The sequence below is a fragment of the Pantherophis guttatus genome, chromosome 1 (genome assembly GCF_059756535.1).
Source record: "Pantherophis guttatus breed Tessera chromosome 1, ASM5975653v1, whole genome shotgun sequence".
NCBI lineage: Eukaryota > Metazoa > Chordata > Lepidosauria > Squamata > Colubridae > Pantherophis > Pantherophis guttatus.
In genome coordinates this window covers 73,877,012-73,902,900 of record NC_142063.1, presented here as the reverse complement: position 1 = coordinate 73,902,900, position 25,889 = coordinate 73,877,012, and the positions used below count along the sequence as shown (strand labels likewise).

The following is a 25,889-nucleotide window of genomic DNA, read 5'->3' as shown; positions in this document are numbered from 1 at the left end:
CTTAATGAAAAATTCCTTTAAAGCCTTATTTTGCTTTCTGTCTATTCTCACTTTCTTATTTGTAGATTAAGGCCAAACAGTGCAGTCAGCAATCAAGTAATCTGTCTTTATCATCTCCCTAAATAAATTCCCTGGCAAGACATCAGAAGCCTTGCACATTCCCATAGACTGGAAGCACTGCTTCTTTCTAACCAAATAAAAGAGCTTTTAACATTAATTAACCTTTGATTCCAACTATATCTAAAATATGTTGAAGGGCCCTCTATCATCCATTTCTTTCTCTGTTAAAACAGTTCAGACTTTTGAGCATTTTCAAACAAGGTGATAGGAGCCTTTTACAGGAGGCCCTAAGAATGGGCCAAAACGCCACTCACGACTAGAGTCAGCATCGGGTCTGATGTTAGTAATTCTGAGATCTGAAATAGCTATATTTCCTTTCTATGGCCTGGGTGTATAAATTTAGTTCAAAGGCCATGTATCAACTTAAGTTCAGCTTAAAAGTAAGACCCATGGGCCCTTTTCTTTCAAATCAAAGATGTTAATCAGGAAAAACAGCGAAGTCCGTACCTTAGACAAATATATTCGCAGATAGTGGAAAAATAATAACATTTTGTCATCACCTTGTTCCTCTAGTTCTCTTCCCTCAAAATTACAATCAAGGGTTTCTCATGAATTACTGTGATTGCTAGACAGTTGGCTGGAAACATCTAGGATCACGTTTTAAGAAAATGGGTTCATAGGTCAAATTGTTTACACAAAAACAAGAACTTTAAGATTTATTAAAATGCCCCATTTTTTCTTTTTCTTATTTTTTTGCTTTTCTAAACTGGTACCAGATTCCTGAACACGTAATTTTATTTTTCCAGTCACATATGGACTATTAAAGTTCAGTTACTGAATTAGCTCATTGCTTGCTCAGTGTAGCATGAAAACAAATGTCTTCTTGTCAGTGTGGAAAAGCAAGTCCCTCTGCAGTCTGCAAGAGAAAACATTTTAACGCTGGAATAATTCTGTAATATTCTGCCAGACTTTAGCATATAGAATATGCCTCACTAACAACTAGGGTAATTAACCATTCATTGCAAAATTTATTTGTTGAACCATGCAGGCCTATTAAGTGAATTTACTGTAAGAATAGTTAGTTACCCTCCTGATAGAAAGCAAAAATATATCTAATATATTTTAATTTCAGGAGAAGGTTGTCCTGAGTTTCACATCAAGAGAGAAATCTTTTTACTTGCAAAAAAAAATTCCTTAGCTATTCAGTGCAGGATCTCATTAAGAATTAGGGCCCTAAAACAAAGGAGGGTGTTGATGTCATAATTAGCAAGCAGAAGAGAGAATTAAGAATGCTATTCAATAGGAGAATGAATATTCAATAACCGAAGCTTCAGTTCTGTAAAACCTAGAAGATTCATGGCGCAAAAAATGGTAGAGGCAATGCTTTTGCAGTTTTGTTTTCTAGGTTTAGTCAGGTTATTAAAGTCAGAAGTCTTAGTTTCTGTGACATATCAGCTAGTGCACCTTACTAGCATGATTCAGACAGATCTGAAAGAAAGAAACAGTCTTAAAAGGCTATGAAATGCCAATATAGTATAACTGTCTATGAGAAAACTTATTTCCAGAAACTGAAACAGAAACTTAATGTTTAATAGTTTCATTATGTCTCATTAAAAATAACTTAGCAAAGCATAGATTTTTCTGACATGGTGCCCCCCCCCACGGATTCCCACTTCTAGAGGAAGAGATTTGGGGTCTCTGAAAAAGAAGAAGCAAAATTCATTCATAGTTTATCCTGTACTAATGCTCATCTCTCCCTAGTGACCAGTGTGACATCTAGAGGTATTTTTCTTTTTCCATTTCTTCTGTTGCTTAACACAGATTTTTGTAACATTAAATGAAAGACTTTTATTTCTCATTTAATAGCCTTCTTTACAAGGTGAAGAGGTGCCCGGCAAATGTTTTCTGTCAGGTTTATTTCAACGAAGGAAAGGGGGACCCTGCATTCCAGGTTGATAAAGCAAGAGTTAAATCCTGCCCTTTGAATCACAAGAGGCTCCCTTTCCTCCCTCTACTCCAGCTTTCTTCTATTCTTTCAAGCAAGTAGGATATTGAAATGTACAAGCCATCAAGTCTTTGAAGTGTAGTAAATAAGATTGTGACAAAAGTTGTTGTACCTCTGGTTCCTAAGCCATAAAAAATAAGTCCTGAAAGGAGAAAGGAGAGGCTGCTTCAGAAGGACCACTACTTTACAGACATGACTCTGTGGGTTTTGTATTTTGAGCTCAACAGTGAAATGTGTTGGATTTCAATTTTTTTAAAAAAAACTTACACTTAACCTTGAATGCATACATGTGAAAGAATAAGGCCAGCAGTAGACATTGAATTGTATAAAAGAGGCTTGTTCCCTATAGTCCATAATCCTATTTGTCTCTGAGCCTGATTCTTGTTGCCTTATGGAAGTGGAAATGAAGCTCCTCCAAATAGTTCCTTACCACCTTGTCCTAATTCTGTCTCCTAGTTTGAGCTTGTTCACACTGCGATTTGCTTTAGGCTCCATTCCCCTAGTAATGGATCCAAGCTACCTTACTGATATCATTATGAGATTCATTTGCTGGCTGCTGCCAAAATCATATCAGTTTTAATTTTTCCATTGTTCATATTGAAAGAGTCACAGGGACAGTTTTCTAAATTATAAAGCTGTGACATTTTACCAGTCTATATAATAAAAAAAGTCCAGACCTTTTACATGAGAGATTTACTTTGGCATGTTGAGTCGAAAAGTGTACCAAAATGTACACAAATAGTTACTGATTCTAAGAACTGAGCAGACCTCAGCTTTGCCTATAGCAGTATCTAGAAACCACAACTCTGTAAAAGAATTTCAATGTGATGTTTGGCTGGCTAAAGGAAATCAGTGTTGTTGAAGCAAGTTTGTGGTTAGACGTCTCTACAGTGAGAGGATCCAAGTATCATGTTAGATTTTTTCCATCCTCTTCAAACACATGAAAATTTATTTTTTCTCTGCAGCTTGAAGCAGCAGCACCTGTATAACATTGGTTGTGAAGGCAACACTATGCCTCTTCCTGCACTTAGCAAACGTCCTGCCAACTTGACAAACATTTTCCTTTTTGAATTCAAAAATCATCTGAAAGTATACTACTCCAGCTGAATATTAGAAAATATAATGGCTGGCTAGCTCTGTTGTGTTTATGCATAAGAAAGGTTTTATATGCATAATAAACTATACAGATGCTTACTTTTTTCTACATTTGCATAACTATAGGTATGACTTATGTTCATTCTCTGCTTTTTGGCAGTCACTAGAAACCTAGAGGCATGATTCTGTACCCAACATCTTTCCCATGAAATGCACTATGTTTAACAACTTCAGATATATTTTAGCAACAACTAACTGTGCCTTCAGTCAGCATTCCACACTGTGCTAATGTGGTTGAGCTAATAGAGCAATTTCCAAGTTGACCATCCATGTTTGCAAGTTGCATGTTTTCCTGAAATCAAAGCACAGTCTATCACTCAGGATGGTGATTTTCTTTTATTAAAAATTAGGAGGTGTTTTGTCAGGTATGCTGAACTTACATGGGAGTTTTTGAGAGCTCAATTGTTTCATCTTGCTTCATGAGTCCTTACTTTCTCTTCATGTTCTTTGTTTCCTTCACATTTCTTTCCCATTTCCATTTTTATCCCTGTTCATGAGTTCATGAGAGATGTAGTAGGGAGGCCTAAGACATGCCAATTACAAAAAAGTAATAAATGTACTTATTACTGGAAGGAGTGCTGGAAGATCCCCACACTCAAATACAATGATAAGAGTGTTCCCGACTGCAATCAAGCATCAAACGTAACAAAGGAAGATATTGTGAGCATATCTCTGCTTTCTTTATAATCCATACTATAAGGTGATGATTTTTAAAAATCAGGCCAACTGGGTGAACAGCTAGAAAAATGTAATCAGTAAACAATATAGAAAAACTGCCACATTCTTCATCATGGAGCATCTGATTCATACCTAGTTTTTTATGACTGCACAACAGCCTATTTGAAATATTCTAGTGTCCAAAACTATGGGCAGGATCCAATGCAATTTCTCAGTGATGCATGGCCTATACAGTCCTTTAAGGAAGTGCCTGAATGGTTGTAGCAAAATTCTGCCACCCACCAATCATCCTTTGCACTGAATTTGTCTAATCATCTTTCATGTAAAAGACAATGTATTCATTGTCCAATCTGTATTAAGCACAGTTGTCATAACAGTTTCTCTTACTTCAGGCATCCCCTAGGAAGCAAGCTTTCAATTAGGTTAATGTCAGGGTATGAAGAGTTAATAGCTGTAAACTGATGAGAGGTTGTAAGCGAAGGCAACTGGAAGCTGATGCAAGGGGAATGAGGCAGCAGAGTTACTGCTACTTTAAGAAGCTGGGTAAGGAGCTGCCTATATAAGTAAGGGAAGCCATTAGAGGGCATTTCCTTCTCCTCATGCATTCTCCTCATATTCTCTCTCAATTGCTCTCCCTTGTATCAGTAGCTGTATGATAAGGTATTTAACCACGTATGAGTCTGTAAATATTTAGCTGTAGATAAAACCACTGTTATTTATATAAAAGGTGCTGTGTGCTGTGTTTTGCTCCTGGGTTTGTCTCATACTACTAGTTACGCTGCCAAAACTCTAACAGTTAATTACTCAGAAGAGCCAGTGTCAAGGTTGATTCTACAGGTAATGGAAGAGTTAGATCACTCTAATCCACAGCACCTCCTCACTATTACCTTTCTGCTAACCTCCTCCATATTGATGTTGCACACAGAAATACTGACGCTGAGCTTGTTGATCGAAAGGTCGGCAGTTCAGCAATTTGAATCCCTAGTGCCATGTAACAGGGTGAGCTCCAGTTACTTGTCCCAACTTCTGCCAACCTAGCAGTTTGAAAGCACATAAAAAATGCAAGTAGAAAAATAGGGACCACCTTTGGTGGGAAGGTAACAATATTCTGTGCGCCTTTGGTGTTTAGTCATGCTGGCCACATGACCACAGAGACGTCTTCGGACAGCGCTGGCTCTTCGGCTTTGAAATGGAGATGAGCACCGCCCCCTAGAGTTGGGAATGACTAGCACATATGTGCAAGGGGAACCTTTACTTTACCTTTAGACATTTTTGTTGATATTCAATACATTGACTCCATCCTAGTGAGTGACTTTCATGATTAAAGCCATCTGGATATGTTTAAAATCTCAGTCCCTATTTGGATACAGTGGATACAGTGCAGCAGCAATATTAATTTGGACCACAGGACTTTCCTTTGCCTTACCATTGTAGTAATGTCAACATTTCCAAATTACTCTCTTTATCTGGAATATACTCAGTCCTTCCACCCCGTCCACTGGAATCCTCGCAACACAGTCACCGTTGCACGGTCCAACAATTCTATTATGTAAGATAGTGACAAAATGCAGTGCTCTTACATTGTTACCAACCCAGAAAACGTCATTGCTGTCTTGTCTGAAATTACTGCATCTCAAATGACCAGATCCATAACCAGCCGAAGGACTGTTAATTTTGGTTGGGGAAGTCATACTGCCTCTAATTGTTTGCTCACAAAATTAAATAGGACAAATGTTTTAATGATAGACTGATTTTGTTATACATTAGATAAAATAAAGAGGGAAGCAAAATTGCCTCTTTTTCATCCCACAGTACCTTTAGCTTAAAAGTAGAATTGTTTTGTGAGAAATTAATTCTCAATAGCGTATTAACTTTTTAGTATCCTGACTGCCATAGCAACCTCCCCGCTCAACTCCTTGAGGGTGTTGTGCATGGAATCAGCTAATGGGAGAGAGCAATTAATCATTTTACTATCTACACACTTTCATCAGTTAATGCCTCCTTTTTCTGTTCACAATGTGCATTTTCTCAAATCAAATCCAAGTTTAGACATAAGGCTGACTGGAGTGCAAATTGGGGAAAAGGGAGGGTGAAATTAGCAGACATGGGAGTAATTCCAAGTCTCCTTCCTGCTAATACTCTCCTAGAAATCTCTCCTCCCTACACATTTGTGTCACTTTGATAAAATGTGTGGGTCTGTGGTATTCATTTATTGACCGTGATATTAAGTTTCTGCCTCATTTTGATGATAAGCAGCACAAAAAAAAAAAAAAAGGCTGGGAAGAGAAGGCTTGTGTCGAAGCACTAAAAACGGTGCTTACAGCAGCAGTGTTAATAATAAAATTGCTCAGTATGACATGTAAATCCCTACTTGGCTTGGTACCTGCTGGAGTATTTGTAAGACCTCTTCCTTGAACCAGTTATGCCCTGCTCATCACAAATGTCTTAGAAGAACTTGGTGGTGGGTTCACCACTATTGTAAGGAGAGATGGGTGAGGCATTCTATTCAGACATCTACCCTTTGGAATAATTTCCATCCAGAAATTTAATCAGTGCTCCACATAATTGGCTTTCCATAAGTTATTAAAACAAAATTACGTTGGAGGTCTTTCAATATATGAATTGATGCCATCGGTTGTTGATTAATTGTGTGTTTTATGGTAATTGTTTATTTCCTTTATATTTATACCTTATCTGTACTTCTATTTTTATGAATGTATATAAACAGCAAAGCATCTCTCTTGATTGTAGTATGGATAACTCTAATAAATAAACGATATAAACATAAAAATGTTCATAAAAACAACCATACAATATAGGTAAGCCAATAAAAGTAAAGATGAAAAGGCAAGGAAACACGCAGTTTAAACACATCAACAAAAAGAAAACAGATAGAGTTAAAATCTACCTTGAGAAATAGTGTAGCTTAAAGGCCAAATGCCTGCCTCAATAAGAACATTTTCGCCTGCCAGGAGAAATTCAACAGAGAAAGTACAAGCTTTGCAAAGAGTTCCAAAGCATGAAAGCAGCCAAAAAGAAAGCTCTCTGACTTCTGTCCAGTAATCATACTCGTTGTTGTAAGAGGCTAGGCTGGCATCATCTCTGGTGGTCTTTTGCTGACTCGTTAGGACTTTCCAATTTTTTTCTTCCTTAGACATTGTGATTTTTTTTGAACATACTAACTCAACTGCTTGATTGTACACTTTTTGTAATTTTTGTATTCTGATTAATATTGTATGTATTTTTCTGCTGCTAATTTCCCTAAATATACATATGCATCAGAGGTAAATTATATGGATATGTTTATTGATCAACTATTTGTTTAATTAATCATTACAAATCAAAAGTGGAAAAGTACTAAAATTGCTTTAAAAGATGATCAGTTCCCTGGGAGATCAACTGTTCCGTCAGAAGTTTATTGTGAGCAATCAAATTAAAGCTTGAATCCTCATCCTCACTATGGCATGAATTCAGAAGAACAAATGGTGATTGTCTTTCTCATAAAGAGATGACCCTGGATGGGAGGAAAAAGGGGGCAGGGAATCCACCAAACACTGCCTTCAGGTTAGGCCTTGAAGATGCCTAACTGTGTGATGGGAACAATAATGCCCAGCCTGGTTGCTAAGACATGGTATAATTAGGTCATGGGGAGGAAGTAGAATTTATGAACTGCAATTACTGTCATAAGTGTTGACATTAAGTAGATGATCATGTGACTGTGATCTCCTCTTGTGATCAGGAAGACAATACGGGGTAAGATATACCTGATGGTATCATTCAACCTAACCATGGTTCGATATTGCTCTGGCAACTGGACTGGGCGAGATAGCATTCTAAACAAACAGGATATTGAAGGTCTGAAGGTGCTTTGATTCTAGAAGCCAGGAGATGGCAGGCAGGGGAGAATAAAAATTCTGGCCAGAAGGACTCACAAGGGCTACAGAGTTAAAGCACTGCAAAGAAAACTGCAGCTTTGTTCCAATTTCAAATAAATCAAAGAGGAAAAAAACCCTGTTGTACAGTTACATAGCCCAGAGTTTGTCTTGAACTTGTGTAAAGCTGTCCTGGGAGGTGTCCTTCACATTTCTTTGCCCATTGTTTTTAGAACTATTGCTTCCTGTTTCCTTATACCAGTCTCTTTTTTATTTTTCAAATGATAACGTGTATGTCTTTGTTTTTTAAAATTAAACCAATGTGAGATGGGGGCCAGCCAAAAAAGCCCACACACAACAAGCTTTACTGTAAATTTGCAGGAATTTAATTTTATATTTGTATTGAGACTAAAGAAAAGAGTTGCAAATAGCTCCTCTTGTTTTGTGGCCTCAAGTTGCACATAGAGTTCAGAATGCTTACCCAGACGCTCCTTGAATTAACACAACCATTCTTACAGTGACAGAGTCAGAAAAACCGAAAGAAATATCTTCATTGGTCTCCATCAGCCTGCCCCAAATCACCCACAAAAGCCACAAAATGCATTTTTCTCTTCCTTTAATTTATTTTTGCAATTAACAAAAGGAATAGGGCTACTATGAGAGAAGGGAAGCCTTTCATTCCATATGATGGGTTAAAACAGGATTTTTAAAGTAGATGGGGTTCTATGAAAGGCTAAGAGGAGGGAAAAAAAGTTCATTTTTTTCACTTACAGTTCTATCTCTTGATCTTGAGTGGATGGATGGATGGATGGATGTTTCTGTGTGCCTGTGAAAACTAACCAGTTCTGTAGCCTGTAGACACAGGACAGAGGAACCTACCACCCTGAAGGTTGCTATAATTGCAACTCTGAGGTCAAAGCAACCATCTTGTGGTAGATGGGATCTCTTTAAAAGGAACATAATGATCTGTGTGTGTGAGCCACAGCTGGGAAATAAGTTCTTCAGAGTTCAGATTACTGTTTTGCAGAATGTTGAATCTGAGTCAGTAACTGAAAACAACAAATATCCATTCATAATAAAAGAGTTATGAATCACTGCAATGAAGTCATTTTCAGTAAGTATTGAGGAAGGGAGTGAATCCGTTTTGCCCCTGTACACATCAGACAAACATGCATTCCCACTTGACAGACATCTCAACTCACAAGCGAGCCATCTTTTGCATCTTGTATGTGTTATGCTATCATATGTAATAGCACAAAAAGGGACAAGGGGATTACCATGAACTACCACAGTTTTCAGAAAGAATTCAGTATTTGTCCGTGAAGTACCCTGAATAAATCTTCTTGATTGCTTGTTAGCCTTTGTGGCAGAATCTCAGCTGAGACATTTAGCTGGAAACGGACTCCAAGATTGCCTCATCTCCCACTCCAGTAACCAGTCACTTTCATTTTACGTAGTAAATTTAACAGATTTTCCTTCTGCAGTTGGTATTTATTAACCAGATTGTGTGTGCGTGAACCCACACACCCACACTCCATCCATGGGAATGTCTCTAGAAGTAGATTTGAAAAAATATCTAGGGAGGAGAGAGCAGTTAAGTGGAATGGAGTTGCTGTTACTATTATTGCTGCCTGCCCTTTAAGAGGAAAAATGGAAGAAAGATCACAACAGCTTTTCTATTAAATGAAAAGATTAACATGCCACAGATGCTTTGCCAGGGTGTGATGACATTTGCAGGAGATGGGTGGCTATGAAGTAGGACTAATGAAAAGCAGGCCTGAAACCACGTGCTCCGTGGGCCCCCAAATTATCTCTCTTCTCTCCCCTATGCAGCCTGCCATCTGTATTTACTGTGATCCCACCAGAAACAAAACAGGGCTGGGATGAGATCTTTTGACAATTCTGCCTTCCTAAAGTGCTTGGAAGTGATCCATTCTTTGACTTTGCAGCTTTTGTTTCCTCCTTATGTGAAAGAGAAGTACCAGCTCAGTCTGGTTTTAAATTTCATGGTGCCTTATTTGGTGCCAGTAGTTCTAAATTACCTCTGAGCATTCACCCTGGGAGCTGGGGAGAATATTATACATATATTAACTAGATAGGGAATGTGTGTTTTGAATTTGATTCCAACTTTGTGATGTTCTTCTCCCACAATAAATATTCATTTTGTTTCAAACTCTGGGACTCAAATTGTTCCCCCTTCCCCCCGGGGTGAAAATTATATTCTCAGAGGACAATACTAAAAACAAAATACACAATAGTTATTTCTCCTCTTAGCATTCCTGAGGAGTTTAAGATGTCTAATAGGCCACAAAGATGGAGGTGTGTATTTATGAAGGCCATTTGGAACATGTTAGGTTATCTGCCCAGTTCAGGTAATAACATCTAGTTGATCTTGGCTGATTAAAACAAAAACATCCCAACAACTAAGGTTAGCCCTTGGATGGGAAATTACCAGGAAACCCAGGTATTTAGATTAGAAAGAAAAACAAGGAAAACATTCTGGAAGAAACCAGTAGCAACCCATTTTCATACTATTGCTCAAAAAAAAAAAAAAAAACTCATGAGTGTCGATGTAATCATCAGTAGTCATGGTATATTCAAGGAACCTTTATTTATAACCAATTATACCTCACAGCATAGCTTAAAAACTAGAATGGTTGGCTTCAAATAATGTGCTGAGCCCAAAATCAAACAAGCCATAAATTATGGCTTAGTACAATGTGCAACAAGATTAATCTGGGCCCTGGTTTAATAGCAGGAGACTTTTACTGTATGATTCTTGAATTATGAAATTTACACCATTTGGAAAATGACAATTGTGACACTGCTTTCCCACTCACTCTGCAGTTGCCTATGCTTCCTTTGAAAGTGAAAGAAAATATTTGAACTACCTCACAGGAAAACAAAGTAAAATAAAAAAAAGGAAACAAGAGTGGAAGGGAAGGTCAATATTTTGGAATGTAGTTTTGAAGACAAATTGATTGGGGAGTTGTCAGGGTGGGTAATGAATTCAAGTATAAATTTTTACAGATAATTTCTTGAATAGGTTACTTATCCTCTGCCTCAGTGGTGGGTTGCCCCGGGTTCAGACCGGTTCTGTAGAACCGGTAGTAAAACAGGCAGGAGGCTGCGCCCACTGACCTGGACTTCATCAGAAGCGATCTGCGCATGTGCAGAAGAGCGCATGCGCGTGGGCATGATGCGAACCGGTAGTAAAGGTAAGTAGAACCCACCCCTGCTCTGCCTCTCTTACTGCATTTTAAGAAATCAGGATAGAAAAACATTTTGGCTTCATGGAACTCATCATCCTATCTCTGCTTTCCATTCACTTTTGAGGAAAAAGAAAACTTCTTTTATTCCAGTAGCTTATAAGGGCAGAAATAGTGTCCTGCCTTTTTTTTTGTTGTTCCTACTTATATTATGCCAGAAAAAGTGGCTTCTTGTATTTGGATTTTGTAAGAAATAGTTGGGCACATATATAAAAAAAAACATGTGGTGTGGGAAGATGCTATTTATCCAAAAAGGAAGATGACCCAGAATTTAAGATGGCCTTTTAAAAAGGAATTCAGAAATCAATCATTCATTCAAGCAAACAAACAATTAGTATACACTGTGAAGCTTTTCTATCTTCTCACTTGTTTAAAACTTGTTTTGAAGATGTCTCCATTCACAATAGATGTGTGTATGTGTCACATGTTTGAGCATTGAAGACACATCCACAAAGGGGTACCACCTGGATAAAAATGATAATTAAATTAATAACTACTAATGTAATTGCCTGAGAAAGAAATTTTCAGAAATTACTCCCTCATCTGTTTATGCCAAGTATTTTCTATTACACAAACAACTTTCTCATACAGGTCTCATTCAAATGTGCCTGCACTTTCCCTTCGAACCTTGTTCAGCAGAGAAGAACAAGAGGATGAAGATGAGGCAAGGGCACAAGGTCACTGGATAAAGAAAGAAAAAGAAGCCTCACATCAAGCTTAACAAAAAAGTTAAATTCAGCAGCCAAGTAGCTCCTTCCCAGCAACAGCTAATCTTTCAAAGGTGTCTGCACTTTTCAGCAGCAGGTATATAGTCCTCTGCATTTATGACCCAACACCCACCCCTTTGTTTCCATCAGCTCCAAGGACTCCCACAAGTCACAGATAAGGGAATTTGGGGGAGAGTGCTTGGGTAGATGTGGCACAGGAAGCCTTAATAGTTTACAGGGATTCCATACCAGCCAGGCAACTATGGAAAAATAAAACCATAAATTACAAGATCTTGAAAAATGTACTTTACACATGGGCAAAAATTCATCTATCATTTTGCACATCTGTAAAGGAACAAAAAGCCAAAAAATACAGATGCATGGAAACCTTTATACAAATGCAGACAGCAAGCCTTTTTGTAGCAAGCACAGAGAGCCAAAATGTAGGTAATAGAATCATAGAGAATAAGAGCTGTGTGTGGCAACCACTTAGATTTTAGTTCCTAAACTAAAACATCTACCGTGTTTCCTCAAAAATAAGACCGGGTCGTATATTAATTTTTGCTCCAAAAGACGCATTAGGGCTTATTTCCTGGTTAGATCTTATTTTGGGGGAAACACAGTATTAAATGACCATCTGGCTGACAATCATAACTGGGGCTTATTTTGGGAGTAGGGCTTATATTATGAGCATCCTGAAAAATCATGCTAGGACTTATTTTCTGGTTGGTCTTATTTTCGGGGAAACAGAGTACCTACAGTACCTGTTCCTTGAACATATCACATTTATCCTGCATGCCTTGGTGCATTCCAGTGGTGGGTTCCTCCGGTTCGGCTCGGTTCACGAGAGCCGGTAGCGGTGATGGTATTACGTCACCGAACCGGTTCTCTTTCTTCGGGAGCTGGGCCCTCCCGCCCGCCCCTGCGTTATTTCGACCTTATATGGCTGCTTTTTTCTCCCAGCTGAGAGGTGCGGCAGAGTGGATTGCTGCACCTCAGCTGGGCAGATTAGCAACGCGCTTGCGCGAAGCGCATGTTTGGTGTCCTGCGAGCGAACCGAGCATGCGCGCGGCGATCACGCGCAAAGCACGCAACCGAAGAGGCAATCGTGCGCGAAGCGCACACACAAAGAGAACCGGTAGTAAAGCCGATTAGAACCCACCCCTGGTGCATTCATTTGTTGACTGGTTTGCTGGAAATTTGATACAACGTATAGATGTTTGGTCTGACATTTCCATAATAGTTTTTAGATTATTATTGTTCTTCATTATATTTGTTTGCGATCCATCTCTCCACAAGCCAACTCTGGGCGGTTTACAACAGTTTGGCAGTTCGATTCTCACCCATTGACTCAGCCTTCCATCCTTCTGAGTTTGGTAAAATGAAGACCCAGGGGGCAGTATGCTGACTCTGTAAATCGCTTAGAGAGGGTCGTAAAGCACTGTGAAGCGGTATATAAATCTAAGTGCTATTGCTATTGCTATTATGAATGACTTGCCTAACCAGGAATCTAAAATGAGTGAGAATTTCCAAGACTGCTCATCATATTGGTCTCTAACCATGTCCATATTGCTGCCCACATGTCAGGTCAGGATTCAATATTTTTCTTTCATTTCTGCCCCCCATAACTTAATATTCAGACTTCCACATTCAAGAATCCATCCTGCCTGAGCAGGGGGTTGGGCTAGAAGACCTCCAACAAAAGTCCCTTCCAACTTTGTTATTCTGTATTCTGTAAATATCCTGCTATATAAACAGCTACATTACATAAAACAACCTCTTTCTCTAGAATGATTCGCTTTAGAAAATCCAGGTGTGGTACCTCTAGCTTGATGCATTATGGGACTAGGAATTTTGTGGTGAGAGAGTGAATTCAATTTTCTGACTTGTTAAACTTCACTTTTGTGGTATTAGTATTGGGCTCCTGATCTTTACCTATGATAAATAGATCTTAAGAGGGTAAGAGGACAAATAGAGCAAGCCAGTCTTGGAATGTGTAAGATTTCTAAAACCTTAAGTTTGGGGAGCTTGCCATTGGTACTACTCGGTGGGTTTCAATTTTTTTTTACTACTGGTTCTGTGAGCGTGGCTTGGTGGGCATGGCATGGCTTGGTGGACGTGGCTTGGTGGGTGTGGCAGGGGAAGGATACTGTAAAATCTCCATTCCCTTCCCAATCCAGGGAGAAGTTGCAAAATTCCCATTTCCTCCTGATCAGCTGGGACTCGGGAGGCAGAGAATAGATGGGGACAGGGCCAGTCAAAATTTTTACTACTGGTTCTCCGAACTACTCAAAATTTCCGCTACCAGTTCTCCAGAACTGGTCAGAACCTGCTGAAACCCACCTCTGGTACTACTCTATCTAATTCCTCAACTAACTGCACAATATCAGTCCAGCTCTGAACATTTGTTATTAAAAGTCATTAAAAGTTGGAACAATTCCCTTGAATTCTTACACCATTACTTTTGGTTGCCATAAAGTATGAACTAGATGATGGATTTTTGTTTTGGTACACAATCTGAAAGCTAAGCAGTCTCCATGGTTTTACCATACTAAAAGTATCTGAGTTCTAAATGAGATGTTTCCATTTAATAAGTCATTTCTTAAATTTCATAGAATATAATTCATAATGTTATGAACTTTTAAAGAGCTGCCACCATATCCAAAATTACAGGTCTATGCATACTTTCTATTGCATTACTATGAAAACTGATTTTCAAATGATTCATGGCAATTTGAACTTAAAAGGCTATAGGAGAAGCTTTATTTTTCAAAGATTTCCTATTTTTCCCACATGTAGGGAAAAGTAGTGTGTGTGTGTTTACATTTTAAAATAAAATACCCTATTTTATTTATTGTATGTTATTACCAAGATGCAATTATATTTTGGGGAACTACTTCCCCCATGATTCTTCACATACTAAAGAAGCTGTGGTGGATCTTGGAGTCCCAGTGGATGATCACTTGAATGTGAGCCAGCAGTGTGTTGCAGCTGCCAAAAAAGCCAACACAGTCCTAGTCTACATTAATATAATCATGATCACATCAAGTGTTAATACCACTTTATAATGCCTTGATAAGACCACACTTGGAATATTGCATCCAGTTTTGTTCACCACGATGTAAAAAAGATGTTGAGACTCTAGAAAAAGTGCAGAGAAGAGCAACAAAGATGATTAGGGGACTGGAAGCTAAAACATATGGAGCATGATTGCGGGAATTGGATATGTCTAGTTTAATGAAAAGAAGGATTAGAGATAACACCATAGTAGTATTCCAATATTTGAGGGACTGCCACAAAGAGGAGAAGATCAACCTATTCTCTACAAGCACCTGAGGGCAGGACAAGAAGCAATGGATGGAAACTAATCAAGAAGAAAACCAATGTAGAACTAAGGAAAAATTTCCTGACAATTAGAAGAATTAATCAGCGGAACAACTTGCCTCCAGAAGTTGTGGATGCTCCAACACTGGAGGTTTTTAAGAAGAGACTGGACAACCATTTGTCTGAAATGGTATAGGGTTTCCTGCTTGAACAGGAAGGTTGAACTAAAAGACCTCCAACTCTGTTATTCTGTTAAAATTCTTCCCTCCAACAATATAGGATGTTCTCCATTTCTATAAAAGCATCTACTGTATTTAAAAATATAAATCTTACAGTATCGTCTGTCGGGGAGGGGTAGATGATTAAATAAGCCATCTATAGATTTAGGATATATACTGGCAAGTAAAATAAGAAAAGTTTAAAAACATGGATCATTTATGACTTCTGCCCAGGTGAATTCCCAAGTCCAATGTTAGCAGGAAAATGGATATGTTATCTCTAGCCCTTCTTAAAGTTTGATGCAAATACATCCTCCCTACAATGAAGTGGAGGGTTGGCAAGCCATCAATTTTCATGAGTTATGTATTCACATTCTTATCTTGAGTTCTCAAAGGAGAAACTTTATAGTGCATATTTACTTATAGTGCTTTTTACAAATTAGCTTCAACTATTTATTTAATGAAGGGAACTGTGCCCAAAGGAAAAAACTATAGAAGAAAATCATGTCATAAAAAAATTATGTCTCTTCATGCTAACATAGATTTCACCAATCTAATGTTTTCTAAATGCAATGGACTGTATAATTTGCACACACATTACTGTTACAGTTGATGACTGTAAAATATAATTGCTATGGTCTGAAATATTTGGAGGCCATTATATTACAAAAGGCTGTGCTAATATGTGAGTACACACATGAACAGGACTACTGAATTCATGCTGCACTCCACAAAGATAGATTTTTCTGAAATTATCATATCAAAATTATTGATATCAAAATTATTGAAAATTAAAATCAAAATCAAACTAATAATTTTCCCTATTTTGGGTAATGAATTGTCTGAAAGAAAACAACCAAGCTCAGAGAGCATCAAGGACCCTTCACTTCAAAATTTATTATCTAGATAATAAAGTTAATAAAATGCTTGAGGTAGAATAGAGAGAAGGTACATATAATTCCAAAGATGTTGGAGCTGGCTAACTTAAATAGTTAGCACATCTGCTATAGTTCACTGATTTTTTTTCAAAAGCTCCATCAGGCTTTGAGAACCAGTTTTCATTTTTTGGAAGAAAATGCAACAGTGTGCACAGTACTAGTGCTGGAAAGCAGCATCTCAACCCTAACATTGCATTTGATTTTTTATAGAATCCCTATTTAATAGTTCCGTTTGAAGGTATTAGGATTAGAATAGGGGTGTCAAACTCACGTCATCACAGTGGTGTCACATGACGTCTCAGGACTTTTTCCTCCTTTACTAAAATGGGCGTGGGCTTGGCCAGCGTGTGACGTATCCGACCCGTGGGCCAGGAGTTTGATAGTCCTGGATTAGAAGAAAGAAAATGCAACTTGCTCAGTTGCATTTTTTAGGAAGTCATAGCAATAGCAATAGCACTTAGACTTATATATCGCATCACAGCTCTTTACAGCCCTCTCTAAGCGGTTTAAAGAATCAGCATTATTGCTCCTAACAATCTGGGTCCTTATTTTACTGACCTTGGAAGGATGGAAGACTGAGTCAACCTTGAGCTGGTGAGAATTGAACTGTTGCAGTCAGCAGAAGTAGCCTGCAATACTGCTTTCTAATCACTGCGCCACCACGGCTCTAACACCATACTGGTATTATGAATATGGGCTGCTTTTTTTCTTGAATAGCTCCAAGCAGATAATTTTAAAGAACTCCCATCATCTTCATTTGTCCTGGAAAAGTTCCCTTCCATATTAAACTCTTTAGTTAAATATACGCATCATCCTGAAATAAGAAAAAAATGGTTCACTCTGTACACAGCAATTGATAAACTGGAGTAATTGAAAATCAGAGCAACTAAATTTTGATCTGTTTTATTTTCTATTTTGTAAGGATCCTCATCCTTCCCATTGCAGATTATGTACAAAGATTCATCTCCCATGTGTGTATTCCATTGATCGTGAATCAGAGCAGTTATTAATCTTGCAGCTTTGCTGCACTCCCCCCCCACTCAAAAAAAATAATAAAACCCTTTAATCTGCCTTATTTTCCCACGGACAATGAATGCAATGAGACAAAAAGAGGATCAGTGCCAACACAAGGCTGTCCTTTTTGCTACTTGTTATAGCAGGATCTTATACATAAACCAGAGTGGCTCTCCTTTTATAGTAATAGGAGGGAGGAGAGAAGGGAGAGGGAATTAAAGAGGTCAGAGGTCATGCTGTCTGATGGATGGCAGAATCTTTTTCTGGTTTATGGTCTCTGGTGACTTCTGGGCTCCTTGCATTTAATGACTGACCTAACAAGACATTTAAATTTTCTTTCCTTTGGAGGCTAGGCCAAATGCAAAGTTTGACAAGAATTAAGAAAGAATGTATTGTGCCTTTGATCTAAATGGACTATTTTTAATCTGTCAGCTGACAGATAAAATGTCAGAGATGTGCCTCCATTTATTTTCCAGAAGCTCTTAACTAAATGCATAAAACATCTCTTAAACCTTAATATCAGAGACTTCTTGTGTTAACAAAAAAAACAACAACAAAAAAAAAAAAGACCAATAGTAGAAACCAAAACTTTATGATTCCAAATTGATTAAAACTCATAGCCTATTTGTTGGGAATGACATGATGCACATAGGGTTTGTTTTTCTTGTGCTTTGAAGTTATGATATACTTAAAAGCCAAATTTTGTAGCCATGAAGGAAATGAAATGTCATTAAGGAACTGTAAACTATTGATAGTATTGCATGTTCCTCTCTATTTCGATGAAAGGGTTCAGTCTTTTCTGTTGTGACCCTGAAACCAAATTTAGATGTTCACCATGTAAATTTGCTTTAAGGTGTTGATACAGTGAAAAATTTTGGTCACTGGAACCACATTTATTAAATGGAGATGTACTTCAAGAGTATCGGTTAATCTAAACCAAGGTTTACCAACGACTTTCAAAAAGATTGTGCTGTGTGCTTTAATAATTTGGTTTAAGAACAAACAAGTGGTATGTTGCTAAATCTGGTCTTGCCATTTACTCTCATAGGCAGTTCTGATCATGGTTTGATCATGTTATCTTAATCAGATCCTCTTGTTCGTTTCTTTTGAAACAAGTTGGAGAAAGGAGAACTTATTTTTATCTAAGATTTGAATCAAACAGCATAATACATGGGGATATCGGACATGGTAGTAGAACAAAAAGGTCAATTACATTTATTGAATTTAAACTTGACGATGATCATTTTAGACATTAAGAGAGAGAAAGAAAATAGGAAAATGTTTAAAAACCAAACCGATGTGTGCGATTAGTGTAACACTAAAATAATGCATGGAATTAAGAATGCTTGGAAAAAGGTGGGATAAAGCTGTAATAATTATTCTGAAATAGCTTCAGTAAAGAGTTTTTGAAAAGGGGGCATATGCTTGAAGTATAATTCCTTTCTGGAAGATATTCGAGAAGAAAACGTAGGACTGAACTGCTGTGTAGGGGTAGCAATGAGTATTGTGTAGGGTGAATAAACGTAAAAGAAGGACCCATTATTGAAAGAGCAAAGAAAAACCCTTGAGAGAGTGCAGTATCTTAGGGAAAGTAGAGAAAGCCCTGTCATTTATCTAAAAGCACATCTCTAGGGTGGACTGAGTAGTCTGATTTATTTGTTGTTTTGTTTTCCTGTATGCTCTCTCTGCTTTCCGATTTGCTTTCAGCTCCCTTTGAGCAGACCAGTATTCTTTCCTAATTAGGAGGCCCTGGATTTTGTTCCTTCAACCCCACCCCCACCCACCCCCAAAAAGAGTTCAGGGCATCTTGTAAATTATTGCATAAGCATCTATATCGATCCCAGGGGAGTTACAGCTCAGAGGAGAGATGAAGGTAGAAATGATTTATGGCAGACTTTCCTGTTGTTGGGTTTGTTGAAGACTTGACCTCTTTTTTATGACTTCAACAGCTGTTTCTGCTTAGAGACTTCTGGCATCTTTATGAACTGTTTTTCCATTCAACCTCTCTCCTTTCTCAGCAGCAATGAATTATGTAAGATTACATTCCTGCCCTTTTCTTATTAATATTCTGGCAGACATATTACTATGAAATGCATCCACATCTTCTCTTGGATATGTAGAAATCAGAAATATCCCCTCAACACATTTATGTTAATAAAATTACACTCAGAATATTTTCTCACAGATAGTCCACTTTTAAACTGATCTGATTTTTTTCTTGAAGCAAGCATGAAAAATCTTATTCCTGACCAGCATTAGTATAGCTGTTGGATTCCTTACAGATGTAATGCTTCCACTTCTTTAGCTATTCCAAAAGATAAAGGCCACAGGATTGTGAGATCCTTTCTCCAGTGTTGTTGCCTATCAATATTAGTGATGGTTAATGTTTTGCCAACTGAATAGAATTAGAATAGAATAGAATAGAATAGAATAGAATTTTTTATTGGCCAAGTGTGATTGGACACACAAAGAATTTGTCTTGGTGCACATGCTCTCAGTGTACATAAAATAAATTATATTACATTTTATTTATATTTTATATTTATAATTTTTTTTAACCAGAATACAGATAGTCCTCAGACTTACAACCATTTGAAGTTATAACAGCATTGCTAGAAGTGACCTATAACTAATCCTCATACTTAAGGACCACTACAACATCCTCATGATCACATGATCAGAATTTGGGCACTTGGCAACTGGCATATATTTACAGCATCCTAGAGCCATGTGATTGCCTTTTGTGAGCTTCCCAGCTGGCTTCGACAAGCAACGTTAATGGGGGAAGCCAGATTTGCTTAATGACCACATGATTCACATAACAACTGCAGTGATTTGTTTGACAGAAATAGTTCATAAAATTAAATATGACTCACTTAACAACTGCCTTGCTTAGCAACAGAAATTCTATATCCAATTGTGGTCATAATTTGAGAACTACCTTTATAAAACTGGTAGAGATGAAGGCACCTGATTGAAAGTGAATCGGTTAGCTTGGCCTGGTTCAGATGCATCCTAGATGCAGTTAGTTTGTGAACGGGGAGCCAAAGGACTATCAAAATTACAGCAAGTGTCGCAGATTGAGTAGAGCATCTTGAAAAAGGGCCTTTGCAATTGAACCATTGCAATCACAAGACCACCATCAAAGTCTTTGTGCGCCCCACTGACAACCTGTACATAGATTATAACATTTATAATGTTTCTTTCTAAAACTTCAGACTCAGTTTTTCAGATTAGTATTAGAGCAATTGTATATCACCAATAAGATTTTTGCTTACCTAAACATGATAAATACAAAAGTCATCCATGTGTCCAAGTGAATTAGTAGAGTCCCAATCATTAAATGTATTATATCATCCAAGGAAAATAGGCAGTTAAGAAATATGAAAAACAAGCAAGCAAGAAAATCAATATATACAGCCTTCAGAAAAACATTTTCAAGAAAGTGGCCGTCAAGAGTAAAAAAGGTAGTGGAAGTAATGCATTCAATCTCTTCCTGCATGTGATTTTTTTTTTCTGTTGTTCTTGTACTCCCTCACTTCTGAACATACTTCTCTGCATCATAGGTTGAAACCCTGGAAGAGCTACGGGTGATAGGAAAAAGAGTAACAGTTAATTTCCATCATTGCTTTTGCATCTCCATTGTCCGTTATCATCTCTTAAAACTGCTTTCCTTATATGCAGTCTTAAGGGTTTAAAACAAACCCTTGTTGGACGTAGTATGACCAAACCGTAATCTTATAATCACATTTCTCAGGTGCAAGACTGCAAATTTATATAGACTTAGGAACGAGCTGTACAGGTGCATTCCCAGAAAATACTAACTGGGCTCTTCTCACAGTAATTGTGCATAAAGAATGAGGATTTCCTTTTCTGCTGAGTCAGGAGGGATAAAGTTTGGAGTTTGGTTTATATTCTGCATCTCTCTAAGTGGCCATTGGCCTCATAACCTTGACAGCACAAATTCCCTAAGACTAGGCTTGTGAATTATTTTTGCAGGCCTGCCTGGGAACACGGTAAAGTCAAGCTGAGGTGTTGAATTGGTCTGGGGATGGAGTTGCAGTTCACCTGCTGTGTTTTTTTTTTTTTTCCCTCTCTCTCTCTCTCTGGGACTTGAAAAATCTCCTTTTTATCCAACCCTCATCCCTGTCTTCCACAGCAACGGACATACACAAGGAGGTCCTTTCATCTCAGAATATCCCCCTGCTGATTAATGGGATGCAGTGTTCCCACGTAGGCAGAGACAACACTATGTCGGCCGTATAATTAGGAGCCAGATAATGAATGCTTAAAGGCTATTCAGTCAAGCTCCCCCCCCCCCCTGCTCCCTGCCATCCAAGGCTGTTTCTCAGCAGTGAAGCCAAGTGGAAGAAGGGGTGGCACAAATCCTATTGGCCCTCCAGTTAATTGTAGTGGAAAGCAGGGCCTCAGTCAGCAGAAAAAAAAAAAAAAACCAGGGTAGGGGGCTGGACAAATGGTTCTCTTTTAATATTGTAGAGCCAAACTTTCGGTTGTTTTTTTAATGTGTTTGACCTTGTGGCCGCAGAAGCTCTAAACACGCACATCACTGTGTGCATTTTTTTGTTTCAGATCATTAGGGAAAGCCATCATAATAAGCACAAGACTCGGCCTTCTCAGTAACCTAAGGGCAAAGATGCTGCTGCTTAGTAGCCTTTGAAATGTGGGAAACAAGCCAGAGATACAATACTATTATTCTTTTTATGGGACTTTACAGTTACACCACCATTCATTGTCCAATTAATAGTTGTAAAAGAGGCTCTCCTTTGCTGTAGCCCTGGGTGCTCACCCAGAGAAAATAATAATCTATTTCTGTAAGTGCTGCTACCCAGTGTTGGCCAAACCTTTGACAAAAATAAAATATAGCTTTAAACGGAGTTGTAAGGCTGTCTTTTGAGCTTCAGTTTCAAGTCAGTAGAATTTACTGCCGGGCTTTTCTGCACCCATTACCAAAAAGTTTCCAAGATGCTTTCTGATATATTTATTAACAGAAAAGAAACCACATCTAAGTATGTAATGAATCTAAAGCATTCAACTTACATGCATTGGAGTGGAACTGATAATTCAGCCAGTTTCTAAAATGAGTGGGACTGAGCAAGAATCTTACAATGTGAACAACAGCTGAACTAGTGTCTTCTTCTTAAAATGCAAAGCTCAACAAAAATTCATTTACAAGAAAAGAATAAACCAATGGCCTATTGATAAAATCTTGTTGTGATAGCATTATGCAGTCCTCTTATGTATGAAGAAAATAAAACAGTGCATGCTATCATAAATGGATTTCTACCGAAATTAATGGAGGATTAGAGCATAAGAAGAGTCTTGCTGGATCATATCTAAAGTCCATTTAGATTAGTATCTTAATTACCACAATTGACAATTTAAAGCTTCTAAGCAGGGCTTGAAAGGAATGGCCTTTGTTTCATTATTTCTCTCTGGCTTTCTGTGATATATGAGTCTATAAAGATTTCACAAAGAGCACTTACCACCTTAACTTAATGCCTCCTCTTGGAGCTAAAAAGACAGCAGTTTTTCTTCTTTAAGAGAGTATCTTTGGCAAGTTACTTGTGTCTAAAAAGTTAAAAATGGTGTTACTAATGAGGATGGGAAGGCAAAATTTTCATTAAATAAGCTTCTTACATGAAGGTTTACAGGCATAATGCCTTCCTATCAAACAGACAACAAGTGGTCAAAATAGGAAGCGCTCTATCAAATCCTGTACCTGTTAATAGTGGGGTTCCGCAAGGCCGTGTTTCAGGTCCAACACTCTTCATACTTTACATAAATGACCTTTGCGATCATATTAAAAGCAACTGCGTTCTCTTTGCTGCTGGTGTTAAACTATTCAACCCCACCGACAGTGCAACTACCCTTCAAAAAGACCTTGACTATGTGTCGGATTGGTCTAACAAGTGGCAACTTCAAATCTCAACCAACAAATGCTCTGTCTTGCACATTGGCAAAAAAAAAAATCAAAACATAAAATACAAATTAGATGGACGTGACCTTATAGATGACCCTCACTCTGTCAAGGACCTTGGAGTACTTATTTCTAAAGATCTAAGTGCTAAAGCCCACTGTAACAACATTGCCAAAAAGGCATTAACCTAATTGTTAACCTAATCTTGCATAGCTTCTTCTCTGGTAATATTGTACTACTAACTAGAGCATACAAAACATTTGCTAGACCAATTCAAGCTCATCTGTCTGGAACCCGCACTGCATATAGGACATAAATACAATTGAGAGAGTCCAGAGATATTTTACAAGAAGAGTCCTCCATTCCTCTACCCGCAATAAAATACTTTATGCCACCAGACTTCAAATTTTGGGCTTAGACAATTTAGAACTACACCGACTTCGGTCTGACCTAAGTGTAGTACATAAAATTATCTGCCACAATGTCCTACCTGTCAATGACTACTTCAGCTTCAACCACAACAATACACAAGCAAATAATAGATACAAACTCAAAGTAAACCGCTCCAAACTCTATTGCAGAAAATATGACTTTGGTAACAGAGTGGTCAATGCCTGGAATGCACTACCTGACTCTGTGGTTTCTTCCCCAAACTCCCAAAGCTTCAACCTTAAACTGTCTACTGTTGACCTCACCCCATTCCTAAGAGGTCTGTAAGGGACGTGCATAAGTGCACCAGCATGCCTACCGCCCCTGTCCTAATATTCCTTTTTACTCTTACTCTTTTCATGTATTCAAATTATGTTTAGACTTTTACCTGTTATCTTATATATGCTTGACAAATAAATAAATAAAATAAATAAAATGTAGAAATCATGTTCTGGCACCATATTTAGCATGCTATTTGTTTGGCAAGAAAGAAATTTTTCACTGCTTTTACTTGAGATCTTTTTTAAAAAGAACTTGTAGGACTGAATTGGTCATGTTTAGGTGAAACTTAGCCATCTCTCAAAAGCTTCTTTTACAAGTTAATTATTTAATATAGATCATTTGAGAGAGGATATAAAAGAAAAGAGAGACAAAGTTGACAAAGGTAAGCAAGAATCATAGCTAATAAAAGAGACAGTAAATAGCATCCCAGACCTGGGAAAGGAGAGAGTGTGAGAAACAGAGTCAAAATAAGTGTGCCTTGATTCGGTATGGTAAAAGAATAGGGAAAAGAAAACTCTGGCAGACTTTCAAGATTCTGGGATTATACCCTACAACAATAGAGCTCCAGGAGTCCTTTGAATATCTGTTTCCTGACCTGGTCTATCTTGAAGAACCGACAGATGATCAAGTCAACAATAATAAATGTTTCTCTACTTATATCAGGAACAAATTCCTTCCTTCCTTCCTTCCTTCCTTCCTTCCTTCCTTCCTTCCTTCCCTCCCTCCCTCCCTCCCTCCCTCCCTCCTTCCCCCCTCCCTCCCTCCCTTCCTGTCAGCATTTTGTAAAGTAGATTTTGAGAGAGAATGATTGCCCGAAAGTTACCCAGTAAATTTCTGTGGCTAAGAGTAGACTAGAATGTGAGTCTCCTCATTCCAAGTCCAACATTTTAACCATTAAGTCCATGAATATTTAGGGAATGTACAACTCCAAAAGTCATAATCTACATTTTGTGTCTCTAAAATAGTCCTCCCAGATTCTCTCATCTCTTTTTAGGAGGAGTATTTTAGATGGCCACAGCTTTGCGAATATCCACAACTTTGCAAATAAAGCTGGTGTGAACATCATGGAAATTTCAATTCCATAGTTGTAATGGATCCCAGATTTTATGCACCATTTGGTCTAACTTGAAAATACAAACAGAGAAAAACACAATGAGAGTTAGAGAGAGAGAGAGAGAGAGAGAGAGAGAGAGAGAGAGAGAGAGAGAGAGAGGATCTAGTTTCTAAATAGACATCATGACTTCTAGTCCTGCCTTAGCGCAAAGCAATTGGGTGACTTTGGGCCAGGGACTTTTTTCAGCCATATGAAGAAAATTGCAGGCCACTTCTGAAAAAAGAAACTTGCCAAGAAAACTGCAGGGACTTATCCAGGCAGTTCTGGAGATATATAGATATAGATATATATTTGTTCATTTATTTTCTAAACAAAATTGCTTACTAAATTTTTTACTATTCTATTCTAATATACTATACTATACTAATAGTTTTATCTTTCCTGGTCTTAGTTTTCAGGGCCTGTGATCTCTTCCTAGTCTCTTCTTCCAACTTTATCAGTATTCCTTGGCCTTCTAATTGTTTTATAGCTAAGCTGGCAGGGTTTTATTATTTCTTAAATCCCTGGGAAGATGATTAGAGAGAGGAATGGTTTGGCTTTCCTTTACTTGCCCTAACCAACACCATTTTTCTCCTTCAACTGCAGTGTGGTTAGTCTATTAAGTGTGCCTGGGAACTTATCTGGCAGTATTTTATTTAAATAAGTATGAAAGAACACACTGAATAAATATTTTGCTCTTCAGCAGGTCTCCGAGAAGTGTATGAATGGAAGAAATAATTTCTATTGTATATTTATTAAATTAGAAAAAAGTTATGATGAAGCTAATAAAGCTTTGTATAAGAAACTTTTTGTGTGAATAGTTGAAGACTGGTTGCTGAAAATGCTAACAGCAACATGTAGTGGAAATAAACCATACATGAAAATGAATGAAAAACTAAGCAAATAG

General features: G+C 37.9%; 1 protein-coding gene and 1 long non-coding RNA gene across 8 annotated transcripts in view; one reads left to right on the top strand and one right to left on the bottom strand.

The window, feature by feature from the left end:
• The window catches only part of RAD51B (RAD51 paralog B), a 485,747-nt gene that overhangs the window by 211,065 nt on the left and 248,793 nt on the right, over positions 1 to 25,889 (top strand). The gene's annotated exons all lie outside the window — the stretch shown is intronic.
• On the bottom strand, positions 19,662 to 23,281 carry LOC148116447 (uncharacterized). The gene is made up of 2 exons (XR_015733590.1): positions 22,745 to 23,281; positions 19,662 to 20,824 (listed from the first exon to the last, which is right to left on the bottom strand). It is a non-coding gene; the product is annotated as an uncharacterized LOC148116447 (long non-coding RNA).